At 38.8% G+C, this 20,589-nt stretch overlaps 1 protein-coding gene and 1 long non-coding RNA gene across 2 annotated transcripts in view; one reads left to right on the plus strand and one right to left on the minus strand.

The window, feature by feature from the left end:
- The window catches only part of LOC138913206 (uncharacterized), an 84,358-nt gene that overhangs the window by 47,590 nt on the left and 16,179 nt on the right, over positions 1-20,589 (plus strand). The window lies entirely within an intron of this gene.
- Positions 1-20,589, minus strand: part of LOC108057958 (frizzled-2) — a 99,279-nt gene that overhangs the window by 29,614 nt on the left and 49,076 nt on the right. Inside the window, exon 5 of the mRNA XM_017142429.3 lies at positions 16,296-16,343. The gene's annotated coding sequence lies outside the window, so the exon portion shown is untranslated. The remainder of the gene's footprint in view (positions 1-16,295; positions 16,344-20,589) is intronic.

Raw genomic sequence — 20,589 nt, forward strand, 5'->3', positions numbered from 1 at the left:
GGGTGTTTCAAATGCTCTATTTCCCCTTCCCCCACCCGTAAATAACTCAGGAACTCCATGGGCCAGGCTTTAATTGCAATTCCTTCCTGTTTATATGCTCACCTCGCTAATGAGCGCACGTTCCAAGCGCAAGCACTCTTCTGAAGACTCTCTTCCGGCGCACCGCTCTATCTTACTCTCCCGGTTCAACCTCTCTCGACCGGTTTTCTGGTTTTTATCTGCTAAGGGTCTTGTTAAAAGTAATTCGTAACACGTTGTTACCAGATAACGCCGTCAGCCCACGAGCTCCGTCTCTCTCTCGCGCTCTCTCTCCCTCTCCCTCGCTCACCGACTCTTCTGAAAACCCCTTTCGATCATTCTTCCGACCCGTTGTTGTTGCTCTTGCCTTGTTAGCGTCATCGGTTGGCTTGCTAAAAGAGCGATAAAAAGGTAGAACGAAAAAAAGAACTTCCAGGTCCCGGGCAGGTTTACGGTAAGGCGGGAAAGAGAGGAGCCGAGGGAAGAAAGAAGCGGTGAGAGAGGGGGACGCAAGATCGCCTGCAATTCAGGCTCACGTTTTGACTTTTGGCTTTGTGTTGCCTTTGCTGCGGTTCAATACACCCCGTTCTTTTAGCTGCAGGGTGCCGTTGGAAGAGGAAGAAGATCTTTCCATCTCCGTCCTCGGCCTCCGTCCTCTCCTCACCGCCCCCTTTGCTCCTGGCGAGCCGGTTGTTCGCTCTTCAGACCACATGTGGTGCACTGTGGTTGCAAGTATGAGTGATTTTGCCTAGTTAGTTAGGAGGAGCTCCCAGGTATGCCAAAGCAGCAAAAAATAAACAAGCTGTGCGCTGTCAGCTCCAGTAACCGAAACAGGAATACCCTAGGATATAATGGTCTGTTTTTAAAAAATATATAAATTGCTTGTCATTATTGAAATTTATAATTAATTTAAAAAGGTTATATTTGTCTTAAAGTGACAATATTAACCCTCTAAGACTTGCGTGCCTGAAGGCACGTATTACGTTTTTGGTCTTAACAAATAAACTAACATCTTTTCAATTGTTTAAATATTTTTTGGCGGTTGACAAAAGGCAGACAAAATTATGGGTCTCAGGCTTGAAAGCTCTCCGAAGTTTCTAACGAGACTTATCATTTATTTTATGTTTTTTCGCGCGAAAATAATACGTGCCTTGAGGCATGCTTACGTCTTAGAGGGTTAAGCTGATTTGTACATTAAACATTAACATTAATATCTCCCATTTATATTTGTCCCTTTTTTGTTCGAGTTTCAACTCACTACACTTTTATTTCCAAGCGAAATTCGCAGTACTCCCTGTTAGTGTATTAAAAATAAAAGTCTGGCCAGAAGGTGCAGAAAAATCTCATGTTTATATGCATTTTGGGGGAAGTGAGAGAGGGAGCAGTATAGTCCGATCCATCCAACATCGGGCATCCAACAACAAGCGAATCGTGCACTTGGGCCGCTAATGAACTTACAATGCACGGCTTGTTCGGATCCGAGAAGCAGAGGAAAATGCAGGATCCCCGGAAGGGGGAGTTATAAATGGCAGAAGGGGGAACTCGGGAGGCACCCACACACCCAAGCAGAAAACCCCGATTAGAGTTATTTGCAAACTGTGAAACATAAACTCGACTCAGGCCGTAACTCCAACTGCAGCTTCGAGTTGGAACCCGATGATTGACCCACGAAGGAGTTTCGCCAGTTCGTGCCTCAATCAGTTTGTCCAATGGGCAGGGCTCAAAAGGCTGCACTGATCGAAATCGGTTTTAAAATCTTACATACAGAATTATACATATTTTAGTATAATAAATCAATCGTCAAAAAGTGAAGAAATTAAAAGAAAAACATTATATTTCAATATCTGAAATAAAAAATCATACCAAAGCATTAATATATCGTAAGTAATGACACTTATTATAAATAGTGAATGCCTTGATTGGGAAAGTTATATCTCAAGAACCCATTTCACTTTGAAATCACGATCTCCAGACTTATGCAAAGCACTGGAAGCCCACGTTTTGGGCAGTGTATTCGGCACATCTCCCTACCCCTGTCATGATCATGATCAGTAAAACTAACAAGAGGTGTTGCCTCTGTCGTTGTTTCCTTTTGCGGGCCATGTATCTGTATCTGCCCAGGCATCAGTTCGTCATCGTGATTTTCCTGGGTGGTACCAGGTATGCCCCCTCCCCGATCCCCCTTATTTTCCCATCGGCTATGGCCCCCCTCCCCACTTCTTTTCCTTGTGGCATGCCTTTTGTTTGTACTTTGTCGATCGATCGTCTGCGCTTTTGTTTGTTTCTCAGGGGAAATTTCGCCGTAACTTTAGCTTTAACTAGACAACCAGTGGCGTTGTCGCTGATGTTGTTGTTAAAGTCCATGTTGTGTTTGTAGACTGGACTGCACCCGGCGCTCCGTCAATGGGCATTAAAGACATCCCATAACAGCTCACTTCCCTGGAATCGCATCGCTCCAAGCATTCACAATGCATTGACATCCCAGTTGGATTTTCGGTTTAGAGTTGGGCCGCTGTGGGCTGCCCTTCCACAAGACGACAAATCAATTTGGTACCAAGGACTTAAAGAGTTAAGACACCGAGTTACAAATGAGTTGGATCAATTTAAAACTCATAAATCTTGGCGATCAATTGAAAGATCATTAATCTCACTGAGTTGTAAGATGAATTACCAGAAATGTTGTGCGATATTGTACAATTAAAGATGTCTTGGGGTGGGTCCGAAAGGTTATATCAGTTTATATAAAAGGACTTAAGATTTACATTTAAAAATAAACAAAAAAAGAAACATTAAATACCCAATCCCAAATTTAATTTGAACTTGAGAATTTTCAATGCTCAAGGTTCGTTTAAATCAAAATGATATTTATAATACTGAGAATTCCGCAAGATTATTTAAGAACGCAATAACAAAGTAAACAATATAATTAACACCGTTAATCCCTCATTAGCAGCTCTATCTGCAAGTAAGTATATAGAACGCAAGTATTGCAGATTATAGCAAATATCAATGTCATCGTTCGGAAATGAGTTCAATCCTCTGGCTTCGAATTCCGATCGTGCCAACGCCAGAGATAGAGAATAACACAGACGGCCGGTCAATTAATGCGCTACTACAAATCTCATTTCCCATAAATAAGCACGATTTATGACAGACAGACGACAGACGGGCATCGAAATAAATATTATTACATATTATTATCATTATCGCAAATGAACGAAAAAACCGACGTGAAAACGAAGAAAACAATTGTCAATCAGACGAAATTATCAGTGTAGAGGAGGAAAGGTGCCAGCGGGTTTGGCACGCAGGGCAAACATAAAGCCAACTGCAGTCGGATCATAATAAACCATTAAAGAAAATTAAGATATAACAATTCAGGCCATAAAAAATCCACACGAGAATGTGAAAGGGAGAATGGGAGAAGCAGACAGAAACGAACAAATAATTCACACCATTCTAAAGCAAATTATGGCATAGTTGGGATAGTATTCCATTGCTCCGATAACCACACGTCACACCGAAGATAACCCGCATAGATATCGCCCTGAAGTTCCCCGACTTCGAACCACCCGAAAAAAACGAGTACAATATTGAAATTTATGACCCGGCTAAATTGACAGGAGGGCTGCAAGGGTGACTCTATACATAGGACCAGGGTTCCACAAACAGAAAACTAAGTATATATGACTTCGGCTACCGCATAATTGAGCTTGTAAATTACCAAAATACTTCGCATATGAAAATACTCACTTAGCTTTTGCTCTACAAATTACTTGGCCCAGATGTTGCCAACTCGGGAAATCGCTTCCAATTCATTAAGCCAAAGTGGGGAAAACCTTAACCGACATGAAGGAATTTGTCTTTACTTTGAAGCAAATGAAAAAACTTTGCTAAAATAAAAATTCAGGACAGAAGGGAGGGGCGAAAGATTAAAGGGGTCCCCGGATCAACTGAGCGGAACAATTGCAGTGCGGCAAACAATGTGCAACATGCCAAAGCATCGAGGAAAGACAGAAGCTGGAGACTGGGAAAAGGAGTTTCTGCACAGAAAGAAAAACAGCTATTCTCTTTTTATCGATATATAAAATTCTATTAAGCCTTTTATAACATATAATTAAATTAATTAATTAAATTTTAAATGCTAACATTCAAGTTATATCTTAATATTTAAAAATAAAAAATCTCATTTTCGTTGAGTGCAAGAGAGAGCAAAGGAAGACAAATCGAGCGACAACTGCTTTTTGGGTTGGTTCATTGCTTTGGTCGTTGCTCCACTAAACAAAAGTTGAAAGCCAAAAACTTTGGCCAAAACCAAAACTAGTGACAAATCGGGGCGGGGGAGGGTCGAGTGGGCGGGGTTAGGTCGTGGGGCCAACTGCAGTTGCTGGAATCAGATAGCAACAATAAGGAGACCAAAGACCAAACGAACCGAAGTTGGAGAGATGTGCATTTGAAGCCAAAGGAGCAGAGCATGGGGAGCAGATATGTATAGGGACAGTTTATCGACACATATCGAGTTATATGAATGAACCCCGGCAAAACAACAAACTTTGACTTTTGCTTGTGCCCTGGCTTTTCCAACATTAACTCAACTTGTTTGCCGCTTCGTAGTTGGCACTCGCAATTTTCTCTTGGCTGCAAAAATATGCGCAAAATTTTTGTCATTTGTTCCCCGACTCTCTAGTATTTTCTTTTTATGGCAAACTTTTACTACAAAGTTTCCAATTTGCCTGTGCGCTCGTGTATGTGGTTAACTTTAGCTAGAATACTTCGGAAAAAAGGGAACACGATTTGATTGCTTTTTCATTGTTTTCGAATGGATTTTTGAATGTTGTCGGGCACAAATGTGAGTGTGGCGAAATCGATTAAAATCATATTTATGAGGTGCCCAGGGAGGAGAGTTCTGAAAGTGCGTGGTGTTTGTTAAAGTTTTGCAGGAAAGTTTCCTTTACGGTTCTTTGAAAGTTTCTCGCTAGGAAGATATTATGTGAGCTTCGAAGGCTCTTGACAATGTTAATAAAATATAATATTACAAATAAATTTGTATTATTAAATAAATATATTTATTATTATTAAGTAAAGGCTTTATGTTTCCTACTAATAGGAAGCTACCTAGTTTAAAACTATGAACTAAGCAGCTTTATATGGTTAACCGGTTAAGTATAATATCCACATTTCCTCTCCATTTGGGTATCGCACTACACTCCATGTTCGGCCAGCTGCCAACTGAAACTTACTTAACACCTCAATGCCCCTTAACTGTCAAATAGGCAAACGAAATATGCACATTTGACCCAAAACACACACAGACAACCATAAAATTTCAGTTAGGCACGAAAGGAAACCCGAAAATAAACATAGTGGTTCCGGGGAATTTCGAAAGAGTTTAGGAAACGCAGTTAAAGTCAGACAATAGCTGGTCAAGGTCAAGTAGAACGGAAACCCGAAATCCGTGCCAAAGGGTTAACTAGTGAAGTGACCTTTTCGGTTACTCTAAAATGAACTTTAGAAAAATAAAAAACCGAAATACATTTCGCCTTGGCTGCACTTGAGCTCAATTTGAAAAGTGATTGGGTTACAGTTGTGAGTTCTGATTCCGATTCAGCTTTTTCGGTTTCTGGCACAGCACAGCCTTCAATTTATTAACCTCAATATCAATTGTGGCGCATAAATCTCGATAAAAGTAAATACGAGTGCTGCATATTTCACACAAAAATTCACAAAAAAAAAACGAAGCAAAGAGAAACGTATTCATTTGAAGCCAAGGATGTAAAAAGGATTGCGCTCAGGCAGTGATTTTCAATTTAAAAAATTGCACGCAAAAGCGCCACAAATCAAAGGAATTGACTTTGCCAGCAGAGGCGGAAAAAAGGGGGACCTCTCCTCCCAATAAATTTCAATCTAAAAACTTAACTAAAGGCACCGAGAGCAGAGCTTCTGTTCTGAACTGAGTGAAAAAATGGAAAATAAGGATACTTCGGCACTCCGGATGCTGAAATACTCTTATAAAGGAAATAAATATGAGTTAGGCTTAGTACTCAACCCAACAAAAAGTCGTCCAAAACAAAAAACTTCATATGAAAAACAACGTCAAAAAATTTTGTTTCATATGAAGTTTTTGTTTTGGACGACTTTTTGTTGGGTTGAGTACTAGCCCTTAGGATTGAATATCCCATTTAATGAATCCTTAACGTGACTTACATGAAACCGTTTTAAATTATTCTTTTTATTATTCATAAAAAGACTTTCCATTAGCTGTTTCATAACAAAGTAATTCTATTACTTTAAAAATACATCCATTCTTAATGTTTTAATCTTAATACTCAAAGAATAGGTTTTTAGAAAGGAAAGTGCAAGCTTAAATGTATAACACCCCCGGAAAGGGTACAAAATCGGAACTGCTCTGTAAAGTAGTGAGCTGAAAAATGCAAAGCGAGTGAAGCTGCCACGCCCCCTAAACCAATACACGCCACAATAAATCTCAATTGAAAATGCTTTTTACAGCGGCTAGTGAAAGAAAGGGGGATATGGCGGGCGAAAGAAAGGGCTTGATTCACTCTTGAAGCTTCGAAAGAAATCAATGGAACGAACGATTGAGTGGCGCCCCCTGTCGCTTTTTGCTCTCTACGCTTTGAGCCATCGAAGGGAATTTATAATTAATAAATGCCCCCAAGTGAGGCAGTGAGAACAAGTGCTGATTAGTGCAATGACAAAGCAATCAAAACACTTTAGCAAACGTGGCAATTAAAATTCACAAAAGCCCACAGAGACCCCCTCCCCCCATTTCCCAGTGTATTTCTGGCGCCCTCTGTTGACCACAAACGGCAACGACTGTTTGATTGCTGCCAAAGGGAAATCAAAGAGGAATCGGTGGGAGTATATCGCCTATATATATATAAGGTATGTGTGTGTGAAGCAATCACACCAAATAAATCATTCAATGCATTTGCCATTTCGGAGTCGCAGAGAGAGACGGCCATATGCAAAGAGAAAGAGACGGCTGCACGGGTGCGAAAGAGAGGGAGTGAGTTCCGGAGAAGTTGCGAATTATTCATGGGGCTCTGCGGTTAAAGGGAAGTGGACCTCGGGCCTGCCCTCCAGGATTCAGGACTCTGCTTATCTGTCATCAACCGCACAGTTTAGTGGCAAAGGAAATTACTTTGGATCTCCGACTACGGCAAAATGGCCGACGGAAGTTGGTCGAGCTGAATGGATTTCGGCATGGTTATCCCGGTGGACTGACGGATGAGCGGATGGATGGATAGGTGCCTGGGTGAATCCATGAGTTAATGTGGCGAAACAAATGGAGGGTGTTTGGAAATGTGCAAAAACACATAATGCCAGGAAAATAGAAGTTACTTACAAGACTCTTCCCTAGAATATAGACAACTGTAATTTACTCATTAAGTAAATTAAATAAATATTATTAATCCGAGATAAATTCACATAAACTAGAATAAGAGCGCAGCATGTTTAAATTATTGTTTTCAGTTAAATTAATTTTAGGGAAATTGTTTAACAACTATTTAAGATGATTCGAATGTCGAATAATAAAATGGTAGTTGCGTAGAAAATAAAAAAAAATGTTTTAACCCTATTTTTATAATTTCGCCTCTATAGTTTCGTTAATTATTCCCCAGCGACAAACTCAACCCCCTTCCATACCTACTGAGATCTCTAAACCTTGGAATTCCAATTCCTGAAAACTCAATTCAAATGAATATTTGCCAACGTAATTAGTTGAAATTTGTTTTGGTTTATTGTTTGGGCAGCCAGTGCTAATAATGAGGCTTGAAATTGCCCAAAAAGGAATAATGGATGGGGAATTGAGCAGGCTGAGACGCTATGACGAATCAACTGGGCAGCGAGCACTGCGGCATTCCCATGGAGACAAAGCGGGAAGAAATCTAAAGCGTGTTAAATCTCAGGGTCCCTCAATGGCCTTCGCTCCCGACCATTCAATGCGTTTCTGTCTGGCAGCTGTGAAAATCCAATTTCCAGCACGCCTAAGCGGATGTAGTCCTGGCATTTTCTCAAAAGGACACAAAAGAAACCAAAGGACACACATGCATCCAGGACAGGACGAGAGGGACGATGGCTGTGATGGACGCGGCACTGGCATTTAAGTGACATTAGCAGTTGACATGTCTCGTCTGCGACTGCGGTTGGTCCCAATAGTGAGGTCAGGAAAATGCGCACTGTGAAAAAATATATATGTCTTCAATTTTTGGGCAAAGACAAACATTTACATATTTTTTAACTTTTTCTAAAAATTTTAAAGAATTTTCGCGTTTAAAAAATATAACTATTTGCTCGTGTAATCTCATAGATAAAGCAATCTGGTCCTGAAATAATAAAAGGTATTTTTTCAAGTGCAGTAAACAGGACGAAGAAAGGAGTCTTGACTCCCGAGGTTCAGCGCTTTGAAAATGACTTTCTGTTTAGACAATATTATGGATCGTGTAATGCCATCCACCGTTGACAAATTGTTTACCCATTTTTCCGAATCAATTCAAGGAACCTCGCCCCAAAGCAGGAACTGTCGCCGAGGTTCAATCAACTCTCGACCCCGACCCCTCACTTTTGTCTGTCAATCATCATTGCAAAACAAAAGCATTGAAAAAAGTTTTTCTATTCCGAAAATTGGCCAGAAACGTTGAAATAATTCCAAACGGCAAATGCAGCAACTGCACGCCATGTCAAGAATGAAAAGTAAACGAGTTGCCGAAGGGAAAATGGTTAAACTACCGTTTTGGTGGCCAGCAGTTTTTGATCAAGTTTTCCTTTTCCATTTATGCATTTTTCACAGCAAATCATGCATAACCCAACTGTGCAGGAAAATATGGGAAAAACAGCGCGGCTCAACCGCACTGTCAACCATCAAAACTTGTCAATTTTCCATATAGTTAAGCAATTTTCTGCAGTCATGATATGCACTGCGGTAGGGAAATTGAGGGAGTGCAGGAGCTTAGATGAAAAGTTCCAAAGAACCTTTCAAGTAGCCAGACATCGAGCTGATTTGGCATGTGATTTATGGGAAATTGATTAAATAAAGGTTCAGTGGGGGAAATAAGGGAAAAAGTGGTCGATTTGGATTTGTTTGAAAGAAAAACTTTAAGATTGTATCAAAAAAGCGAGAATTTAGGTTAATCGAATGTTGTAGTCACGAATTACATTACAATTTTATAATAAAAATGTTTCTGTACCTCATTCGAGTCAAAAACGCCCCATTTATTATACTTATTATAAGAGCTCCTCATCCTATTAGCCCATCATCCAGGCCATTGTTAACCACGCTACTGATTTATGATATCCAAATTCATATTTTGACAGCGTAAAAAGGAAAGTAAATGCCGACAATGGTCGCCCTTAATCTTAATCTAAGCGTCAGTTCGGAGAGGGTAACCTCGATCCGTTCAGTCGACTGTGATATAAACCCCTCGATAGGGACCCATGGTGACAACGACAATTACGACGACAATCCACTGTGCAACCGTGCAAACATAAAGCGGCAGCAAACTCAAACAAATCGCTGGAAATCGAAAGAAATGCGCCATAAAACACAGGATGTGGGGAGTGGGAATGAGAATGGGAACTGGAACCGAAATCGAAACAGAAACAGAAATAAAGAAACGCGTTGACAGTTTTAGGCAAGCTGTCGATCAAAAAAGCAAAGAGACAGACCGAGTTCCAATTCCAGACTGCATTTTCAGTTCCTCCGCAATTCACACCTTGCCCGGAAAATGAAATCGGGCAGGGCGGTAGTATATATATACGAGTATGAGGGAATATGGTTACGGGTACGGTTGTAAAATGCGCACAATCAGTGCTTCAAATCTAGAAAAATCAACAAAGGAATCGAACTCAACTGAAGTGACGGTGGGTCGAGAGTGGGGGTTTGGTTTTAGGTGAGTGGCAGCCCAGTTTATCAACCGAATGGTGGAGAGGGGGTACGCAAGACCTCATATAACATGTAATAATAAATAGAAAAAATATATAAAATATGATAGAGGCAATTGTTGGTGGCGATAAGACGGAGAAATGTTTATGGCTGTGGTACGGGTTAAATATTTGCCAGGGATAAACTTGGGCTAAGGATATTATCAGCCGTAGATAATTCCAAAAAATAACAGACTACGATTGAAGATCTTTTATATCTATCGCTATTTTGTATATGCTTACACAATCAATAAAACAAGGATTTTATTATCATTGTGAGTTGTTAATAAAAACCAAAAGAACCTTTTCCATGTACATTTAGAACAATGGTTTGCCAATTATTTTAAAGTAATTAAACATCAAACAGATAAATAATCTTTATTTTTGAATGACCAAAAATCTGCACACATCTTTGTGAGAATATCAATACTCAAGGCATTGATTAGACCAAATAACACCATATAAAGATTATAAATTTGTGAAAAGTGTCTCCAAGCCAAATTGGGCCAATTCTATTTATATACAATTTGCAATCCAAAGAAACCCCTTAGGTGGCAGCAATAAAATCCAGCTCAGATATTTATGACAAACAATCAACACCCGCAAACAACCAACACACATGGCCTGTATCGGAAAGCAAAAGGCTTTATGAAGCTATAGATACACGGCTATCTATCTTTCTATCTGTACACACTCGCACTGCGAATGAGAAATGCATTGATATGTAATTCAATAGCAAAACTAATAAACTGCATTTGCAATGGCAATTGCGAGTGCGAGTGCAACTTTTATTGAGGCAACCGACCACCCCAGGTGGGTTTCGATGCCAAACGATTTCTGCGCTATTTACCCTCGATACAATCTTGGCCAGGTGAGTGCAACCGACACGGGCATAAATCAAAGCACAACTTGAGAGTTATCAAGATATGGAAGAGCCAACAAAAACTAGCAGTTGAAACAACAGTTATCTGCACTGGGAAAAATAAAACTACAATCTACTTTTCTGTATAAATTATTTTTTAAATAATTTAAAGATCCGAGAAATAAGACCCTTAATTCGGGGCTTTAAAGGATTTTTTAAATAAAGCTCTAAAATCGTTAATAAAAAGCTGAAATATTTAGATTTTGGCTGCAGTTTTTCAGATTACTTATTACTTTTTAAAGTTTACAATATATCTGTTTGCTATAGTAAGTATCGCATAGTATAGTTAGTATACTAATCCTACTATTTTATTTTAAGTCCCCAAAAATATCTATATAAAATGTAAACCAATTTGAAGTATTTATCAATCAATAAAAAAGAGATATTTTAGAGTGCATCTAACTGCTGCATTTTACAGTTCAAACTTCGGTGGCATGAGTAATCGATGTGGTGATGAGTAGAGCCGGCTAAAATGTTAGAAATGAATTTTAAATATTTTATCGATGGGCGTTCGTGACTCACTTGAGTCCCAGTCTGGGTTTCTGTCTCCCGGCGGACGGTCGCATTTTGATCAAATGTGGCCCAAGCCATGTCAAGTCAAGTCGATGGCAACCACAGAAATCCCCACAGAAATATCTCAGAGGGGCCGGAGTGACTAATTATATATGTAAGTCACGTAGCCGGGCGGAGCATGTAAATGACTTGGGTGACAAACAGACTATAGACTGATATTTGGGGGCGGCAGTGGGATAGACCTTGTCACATTGTCTCGAAAGCCCAGGGAAAATTAGAGAGCAGGAGTTTGTCGCTTTGGTTTTCGTATTTTTTCGGGTCTTTTAACTTGTTTTGCTCATTCGTGACACGCGCCAAAACACAAATTTCTGTTCGATTTATGCAATTGAGGAAATAAGTTCGACGACTGAGGAAGATTGCTTTCGGCTTGCGGCTTCTCTGGATTTGGATTGGTGGAGAGCTGGGTGGTTGGGGTCTAAGTGGATACCAGGAACGGGACACGAAGTCCAATAAACATTTTGCGGTAAATGCGAAATTAATAATTAAGCAGGCAACTGCAATGAGTTAGTCGAACAGTTGAGGAATATTTATTGCCAATGTCAATTGGTTGGTGTACGAAGTGTGATTACTTTTTTGGAGGATATGTGGTTTTATTGGAATTGTATAGAGCCACAGGAAATAAACTTAAATTTAAGGAGGCAGAAAATGCTGTTCTTTTTCTTATTAAATATTTCCTAAAAATCAAAAGGATCAAAATAATATTTATTTCATATATTTAATTAAATATCGGTTTGATTCACCGCACAATTAAATTTGTATCCAAAATAAATCAATCTAATAAGCTTGTCCAACCAACCATCATAAGCCCTAATGACTTCCACAAGACTTTTCTCAAGCTTATAAGATACCATCACAGAGAAAATGTAAGACATTTAAGGCGCAATTCAATAAAATTAAATTTGTATACACAAAACAATCCTTAAGCCATTAATCATAAAACTTATTAATTGGCGGCGCGATTTAAATTTCAAACAAATAATGAAATTACAATCAAGACAAACAAATATTCCCGAAAATAAATCATCTAATAAACTTGTTCAACAAGCCGAAAACCCCAATCAGATTTCTTTAAGATCACTCCTTTTCAAGCTCGAAAGAAACACTCCCCAGCGGTTGTGTGTTGGATCCCACACACATTGAGGAATTTATGTGCCATGACTGTCTCATAATTCCTATATGCATTTTGTTCAGTATCGTATTTTCGTATCCCCTTAGTTTGTATTTTTTTTTTATCAGCCGCGAACGTTTACCATATGTGGGCAATGTCACAGATTGCTCATGTTCGTGTTCCAATGCAGCGGGTAACTTGAGAACTTATTCGAGAACGACTCTGCTGTCCGGGCATTTATTTCATTAGCACGCAGATCGGGGGCCAGGATAAAAGGAGAAGTGGGAAAAGGAGAGAACAAGAGCCGAGAAATTCATTAAAGAGAAAAATTCGAATAAGAAAAGCCAAAGCGATGCCCGGCGAACGATAAACCCGCGACATGCGACTCCAAAAAACTCCTCGACCGCTGGGTGACAGAGCGTTTGTAATTTATTTAACTGCATTTTTGTGGATTGTGGCTTCGATTTCCGAGGACCAGGCAAGGGGCCCAGAATTTGTATACGCACGACAGATTAATGCGCCCGTGTGATGCCAAGAGATACAGATACTGAGATACAGATACAATGATGCTGGTCCATGTTCGAAGTCTGCGGCAGGTAGAGATGCCACGATAAGATACTCTGGATCCTTCGGGTTCTGTTGGCCTGAGAATGAGTGTATGTGTGTGGTGCAGGCAGGGCAAATATAAATATTTATGTGGAAAACAGCAGGCGTTTTGTCAAAATATTTGTGTAAGACCTCGGAGCAATCCACATTCTGAGCTAAACAGATTTCTGATTCCGGCTTGCGAGAGCGATTTGTACCCCGAAATATTGTTTACACACCCGATTCTGTTTGTCTTTATCGATGCCAGCAGTCAGATTGTATTAAGTCATTCGGTCGGTAAAGAGTTCCTACGGTCTTGTGGTTTACTCTGAAGGCCAGGTGTAACGCTCCTGCTTCCTGTGTCCCTCCTAGCTATGAAAAATGGCTGGCTTACATGAGACAGATAGCTGAAAACGAAAAAAGAGAGGGTTTTCTAAAGACACATAATCCTTTAGCCTGTCATGGCTAAGAGTTCCGTATCCTCTAGCTTCCTGCATTGCAGCATCTGTCCTGTTTGCGATACTCTTTGGGGCTATAAATCTTTTCAACTGGGTTAATTCAATCTGAAAAGGATTTCATTGCGCTTTCTAAACTAAGCTTAATTACGAGATTAATTCAGATCAAGCTAAAATTTGTAAATATTTTTACATTTATATTTTTGCATAAATTTTCCAGTAATAAAAACAAAGAAAAAAACAAAAAGTGGTTAACAAAATCATACATTTTTTACTTAATATGAAAAAAAAATGTTTTTTTTGTTATTACTAGTCTAATAAAAATTTCAAAAATAAATTAAAAATTCTACATTAATAAAAATTCTTTAATATATACATATGAGTGATTCTTTGTGAAACGTATCGAGATTTTCTTCATGGTCTCAAAACGATATCTAATTTTTATGATACTATCACACCATTTAAAAAGGATTTTTAAAAAAGTTAAAAAAAAAATTCATTTGACAGAAGCGAAGATATGGCGATGCTATTTTTTTGTTTAATTCATTTTTAATTTTAAATTACGTGGGGTAAAAAATAAATAAAAATACTCAAAAATTATTATTTTTGCCAAGCTTTCAGATGAAAATAACAGCCATAATGGTTCCAATGCAAAATACAGTCCAAACTTGAAAAAAAATATTTCATTCGCGGTTTTCTGCAAATCGGCATTTTTAATCTTTATAAAAAAATAGCATAATGTTCTATACATAATTCTTGTTGGCTCCTAAAAGTTTCGTCATGGGACCTCCATTATATTCTGCATAATTTAATAAAACATTAAAAAACAAAGCAGTCTTTCGTTGTTATACATTAAATTTTATTAGACGAAAAGTTTTCGTTCTTCTTGAATTCCGGGAGAACGACCGTTCCCATTTAGGTAAAACTAATAGGAAAAATGCAACAAATAAATCCCTACCAATTTCAAGGTGGAACAATAACTTCTTGCTACTTATGTAGTTCTAAGGAAGAACAACACGTTAGCAACACCTTACATCCAAGCTAAGACCATTCCGCGTTCTCAAAAGTACCATCATATTGCTCCAACACCTCTTTTAAAAAGATACTCATTCGCTGAAGACATTTAAATTTTCCCAATACACAAATCATTGTAAGGAGGCTTAAAACAAAAGAGGAGCGCCGCCACAGGGGGAATCAAGGAGCGACACGAACCGAACGAGGTGCGTTATTTACCAGGAGCCTGGAATGGTCTTAGCTTGGATGTAATGTGTTGCTATATATTCGAGTGTTCTTCTTTAGAACTAAATAATTAGCAAGAAGTTATTGTCCCACGTTGAAATTGGTAGGGATTTATTTGTTATACAAAACTGCATTTTTCCTATTGATTTTACCTAAATGGGAACGGTCGTTCTCCCGGAATTCATGAATTCGTCTAACATAATTTAATGTATAACAACGAAAGACTGCTTTGTTTTTTAATGTTTTATTAAATTATGCAGAAAGTAATGGAGGTCCCATGACGAAACTTTTAGGAGCCAACAAGAATTATGTATAGAACATTATACTATTTTTTTATAAAGATTAAAAATGCCGATTTGCAGAAAACCGCGAATGAAACATTTTTTTTTAAGTTTGGACTGTATTTTGCATTGGAACCATTATGGCTGTTATTTTCATCTGAAAGCTTGGCAAAAATAATAATTTTTGAGTATTTTTATTTATTTTTTACCCCACGTAATTTAAAATTATAAATGAATTAAACAAAAAAATAGCATCGCCATATCTTCGCTTCTGTCAAATGAATTTTTTTTTTAACTTTTTTAAAAATCCTTTTTAAATGGTGTGATAGTATCATAAAAATTAGATATCGTTTTGAGACCATGAAGAAAATCTCGATACGTTTCACAAAGAATCACTCATATAACTATGACAGTTTAAAAATTGCACTTTACTACAGTATCTCATTTTCTATTTGGCACTTCCTTTCTAAATTATCTATACCCTCCTTTTTGGCTGCCCTTAATTTTGACTCCAGAAGTTGGCTTTTGGCATGCGGTCGACTTGCCGCATTATCCTATTTTATTTACTGCTAATGCTGCGCTTTCGGCGTCTAAATCGCATTTGCTGTGATTTTTTCCCTACTTTTTCTTTACTTTTTTTCGGCATGGCCAACAACAGCATAAAACACATCATTAATTTAAGGCGATGCTACGAGACAAACACATATATTAGAAGAAAGGACTAACGGGCAGAGCTTCATCATCAAACGAGGCAAAAGTCAAAGGACTTAAGTAGCATTGGCAACAACAGGGGCAAAGAACAAAAATTAATTTAGCTTAATTCGTCCACGAAACTTTGGTTGAGGCCAGAAACCCACTCGGATGCTCAAGTGAATGTGTGTGAGTTGGACTCCTTGGGGGCTTTCTGCCGCTGAATCCTTTAATCCCATTGCCTGCCAGTTTAATTATGTAGTTTATTAGGCGGAAATGAAAAAGCGAAAGCCAAAAGCGGAAACGGAAACCAAGCGACGACCGAAAGAACTCGGGCTCTTATACAATTTATATATGCACAAGGAGTCGACTAAGACCTCTTCAGCCAACTCTCTCCTCTGAATCAACCTCTGAATCATTTAACTCTACTTTGCATATACAGAGTCGGGCACTAAAAAAAGGTTAAACTCTTTTTTGCTTACCTTATTTGGCGGCTGCACTCAATAAATTAGACAAAAGTCAAGCTGGATCTGAAAAAGAAAATTAAATATTTTAAAAATTTAGGAAAGTTAATAAGGTTATAAGTTAATAAGTTAATAAGGTCAGTTATTCTTAAACGTCAACTGCTTAAAAACCCATTTTAAAATAGATATAAAAAAAGAACAAAAAAATAAGAATTTTAAAATATCATTTCCTTAATATTAATTTACTAAATTATTAATAATCTTATCCCTTTGAAAAAAAATGTTGTTTAATCACTATTTTTGTAAAAATGAAGACACATTTTTCTCCTAGTAGGTAACATCTTTAAAAGCCCTGACCCAACCTAACCTAGCCAACCCATCCTGAAAAGGGTAACTAAAATTGGAAAAGAAAAGGCACAAAGTTTATTTTCTTTTATTTCCATTGTTTCAAGGCTGAGTGCCCTGTACTTGTTATGGAAAACAGAAAGAGAACATTTTGTATTTTGGGCCAAAGGTTTCCCAATTCATGGCTCGCAGGCAAGCGGCCAATTTTCCAACTGTAGTCTCGAGGAATTTTCGTAAATTGCCCCACAATCAGCATAAATTTTGTCAGCTAGCCCAAATTAGCCTGGCAGACTCCCACAGAAATCTAAAGACCCCGGCAACCTCCCTTCTCGTCGCAGCTTTGCCTCCTTACTCGTATTGAAAGGCACAAATTTGTGCTAATGAGTTTTGAAAAAGGGATTTGTAGGTGGCCTGGTCGACCTGCTTAATGCTTGGCCAGCTTTTGGGCTCACTCCACTCCATTCCGACCAATCTCGGATAACCTCAGCTAACCTTACCTCATCTGATACAGAATCCCAGTTAGTCACGTGTGGCGACTGGGCCCGTAATTGAGTTAAACTTTTCTAGGCCAGGCCGAAAGGCTTCGACGTCTGTTTTCGTGCCGGTAGGAAAATGAGCCACGATTGCATCAGTCGATGGTTCGAAACTCTTTTGGGCCGACTGTGGAAAGTTTTTAAAGCTCGAGCACACACACTCCGGCAATTGAAAGTGTTTGCCGTCTATGTGTGTGCATATTGAACCATATCGAACGTGCCATAGAATTCATCTAGTGAACCAACAAATGCTGGCTAACACAAACCGAATGCCCGTACAAATATGGTCAGAAGGAGCGTTTATGCGGTGGAGCAGTTTAAGATGTTTCTCTAACGATTTACATGAATTTAAAACTTTTAAAAATAAATTTATTTTTATTTTTTTTCAAAGGATTTTAATCTGTTTCAATTTAGTAATATTTATATTTAGAAGTAAAACTGATCTTTATAATAATCTCTCAAATAAACCCAAAATTATGAAATAACATTACTTCTGGTTTTTACAAAACAAGCTTTAAATAAAATTTAATCAAAGCCCATATAAAAAAGGCCGTTTTGAAAAATACATAAAATATGTCTTATTTTTTAAAGAGCATTAGATTAAAATCCCATTTAAATTGTGGAATCGACTGTGCATGATCTAATCCCATAAACCTCTGCTGCTGTCCCACTGCAATGGGTATTTTTTGATTTTTGGATTGGTAATCCAAATATGGCAAGTGCCACGTTTGCTGCGATCTGAATCTGGAGTGCCAAAAGCACTAGACACCCGCACACAATGGAAAGTGCATTTACATTTCGGGGGAGGATGGGGGGCTTTTCGTTTTCGATTGGGCCAGCAGGCAGTCTGCAAGGCAGGCGCACTCCAAATGTTATTGAAATATTTATAAGTTAGACACCAGGCCGTGCACATGGAGGGACCTCAACACTTACAGCAATCAAATGCACACAATAAAACATTTTCAATAACTCTTTCGACGCTGCGACTGAGACCATTAAGGATTGAATAAGCCCCCAAAAACCACCCGAAACCCACAAATGTTTTCTACTGCACACGCTGGGCTCCCATCCCCAATTGCCTGAGTAGTTTCTGTGCTAGAGTACTTCTCATTGTGTCCCACTGTGCCAAAAGCCCACCCAAATGAATTCGGCTCTCAGTGCACTGGGCAATGTCAGTAGATACACAGAAAAATAAATTAATATAATTAATAATTAAGGCTTAAATTAAGAAAACAGGATAATGTTCATTATTTTGTGAAGCTTTAGGAATTTGATTCTAAAAACTTTAAACATTAAATAAAAATGCTGGATAGCTTTCTTGTTTTTAAAACCCTATTTTCATTGTTTTATTTATAAGTTTTCAATTACGGGTCTTGAAATTACGAGTAAAATCAAAAGTAATTTATTTCATATTATTAATTTTTTAATTAACAATTTTTATTCCAAATTTTTAAATTTTTTAAATGTAAATAAAATATTAATATTTAATCTCCAGTAAATTGTTGGTTTTCTTCCGTGTACCTGAAAGTAGAGACAGTGCACAGGCCGCTTTTCAAGTGGCTATCAATCGTTGCCCTTGCCGGTTTCTGTTTCTATTTAATTCCCAAAATTGTTCGGCTCTGCCCGTTGAACTGATGATGGAATTATTTGCAGTTAAAATACACGAAAAAGAGTCCAGACTTGCGGGCACTTCACAAAATTTTGTAGGATCTATATTTTTAGTTAGCCGCGGAGCGCAACTATTCCCATATGAATATAGACGAGCATTTGATTGCTTTGAAAACATGCAGCTGAATCTCCCATTTTTCCGCATTTCTATCTGTGGCTGGATCTCTATTTCCTTTTTCCCTTTCGTAAATTACTAACGAGTTTCTCCGGTGGGCGGAGGGTTGGATGGGCGGCTGGTTGGGTGGTTGGGTAGGTGGGCTTTGGGGGAAAATAAAATGCAAGTCACGTACGAGGAGGGGGCGGCTGTGGGGGCGAAACGCGACATCAGCAAGGACATTGTCAAACACAAAGCTTGCCGCTTGTCCTGTTCAGCATATCCTAGGTCCTTCGCTTCACTTCGCCTGTCTTCGGCGTCACTCAACGCCGCTGTTTGTTTGTCAACAACCCGAACCCATCACACCCCCGAAAACCCCCGAACCCCCCCACTGAAAAAAGGAAACCCCCGGAACCCCTGAAAAACGCAAATTGCGCAAATCCTTTTAAAGGCAACGGCAAAGCGAATGCCGCTACGCGTTTTTCACCCTACCCCTGCCCTTTCGAACCCCCTCGAAAGCCCCCATTCCCCGCCCGTGATGCCCATGTTTAAATACGCAAACAGCCGACAGAAGCTACGTGCTTGGAAAATAATTTAAAAGCTCAAAAGGTGAGCAAAAGCAATGCACATAGGCACGTCCTAACAACAACACCAACAAAAGCAGCAACAAAGGCTGCAAAAAATTGTATTTATTGTGGCGCAGATTGATGAATAATGGGATACCCTCTCAATAATCAAGGGATGAATTTCCAGCTTGGGAGAGAAGAAGAACGTTGGTCATTAATGGATTGAAATAATATAGTTCATTATAAGAAATTTGTGTGATATAAAACATTTCGTACGAACGATTTAGCTTTAAAAATTCAGTAGCAGAATATGAAAAGCCCATAGTTGTTTTATTAAATTAATATTTAAATTAAACACATCGAGATATTTTTTTAAAGGCTTATCTATTTTCTTTTTCAAATGAAATTAATTAGGGCTCATTACAACACCTATTTATTGAAATAACATTTTAAGGGCCAAGGTACACAGCATCCCAGGGATTACAGGGTAGCCACAAAATGGCGTAAAAAAGCCACCGAACCCAACTCCATTTGAAGCCCAGCTTTTCGCTTTCCTTTCAGTTGGCATTTTTTTCTTAGCTTTTTTCCGGGCAACTCGTGTGTTTGTTTTAAAAATTTATGAAAATTTGTTTTTCCCCAAAGCAGGAGCCAAAGGAAGCCGGCGAAACATCAAAAGACACGACAAGACAACAAGAAACTGCAGTCGTGAGGAAAGCGGAAAATCGGTGTGAGGAAAAACGGAACGGGAATCGGAGGAGCAATCATCTGGGCAATTTGCATTTTCAATTTGCAGCAACAAACAAGGAAGAGAGAGATAAGCGCGCAGCCACAAAACGCCGCCTTAAATGCGACCTAACGAAGCAATAATCAATTATCAATAAATTTCACTGGCGCCACGCCCACCCACGGAATGAAAGTGCTAAGGAAACCGCTAGGCGCTGATTAAGGATGTTTTTGGCTTTTATCTCGCAAGCGAAGACATCTCGATGGTCTTTATGAGCTGTCGAGTGGGGAATATTCGCCAAATATTTGCTTCTTCACCCAGCTCGATTGGCTTCTGGTCTTTGGTTTTTTGGTTTTTGGTCGGGGCCTTGCTCCTGGTCTTC

Source organism: Drosophila takahashii, chromosome 3L (genome assembly GCF_030179915.1).
Source record: "Drosophila takahashii strain IR98-3 E-12201 chromosome 3L, DtakHiC1v2, whole genome shotgun sequence".
In the NCBI taxonomy this organism is placed as follows: Eukaryota; Metazoa; Arthropoda; class Insecta; order Diptera; family Drosophilidae; genus Drosophila; species Drosophila takahashii.